The sequence below is a fragment of the Galeopterus variegatus genome, unplaced genomic scaffold (genome assembly GCF_000696425.1).
Source record: "Galeopterus variegatus unplaced genomic scaffold, G_variegatus-3.0.2 Scaffold5860, whole genome shotgun sequence".
In the NCBI taxonomy this organism is placed as follows: domain Eukaryota; kingdom Metazoa; phylum Chordata; class Mammalia; order Dermoptera; family Cynocephalidae; genus Galeopterus; species Galeopterus variegatus.
The window spans coordinates 75,230-75,997 of NW_007731971.1; positions in this window are offsets into that span (position 1 = coordinate 75,230).

A 768-nucleotide genomic window follows, 5' to 3' on the forward strand; every position below is an offset into this window, starting at 1 on the left:
GCATGACTCTGCACAACGACATGCTCTACGAGCTTAAACGTTTCCCTAGGAATGCCCTTCGAAATAAGCAACGCCTAAACGCGACATATACAGGCACACACATACAGAATGCTTAAGGTTGGACAGGGAAAAATTAAATACTGAAAAAGGAATTGCACTGTGTTTATGGAGACTGCTGAGGAACCGGCTAGGCCCTGCACAGGACCAGCAGCACGCGTTCTCCACGGCTCTCGTCAACGTGCGGTGCTTTCTGCTTCACGTTATGTCGCAGTCGCAGGGCGGAGTGTGACGCGGGACACGACTTAACATCAAAAAGAAAACAAATGCACGCTGCGAAAAGATTTAAAAAATGCACGCTGCAGCCATTTTTCTTCTCCGACTCCGTAGCGCCCCGCCCCACCCCAGGCGGCCCTTCCCTGGGTGACAAGCGTCCTGACGCAAGTCCGTGAGCGAGCTGCTCCTCCATTTTGTCCCCAGTCTCCTTTAGGCGAACCGAGCTGTGCTATTTTAAAGCCACTAAGTAATGAAACTAAACAAGCGAGGGGGTGGTGCGGGCATGGGAGCGCGACCGGCCGGCCTCAACTGCTGCCGGTGCCGGGTGGCGCTGCCGGAGGCCCCCAGGGCTCCTCCCGGGGCCGGAAAGACAAAGGACACGTAGGGCACATGAGCCGCGGCCCAGCGCGGGGCGACTTCCGGGCCGCCGGGCCGGGCGGGGTGTGGCTGGGGCCCGCCTCGCAGGACAAAGCCGCGGCGCCGCGCCCTCCGTCG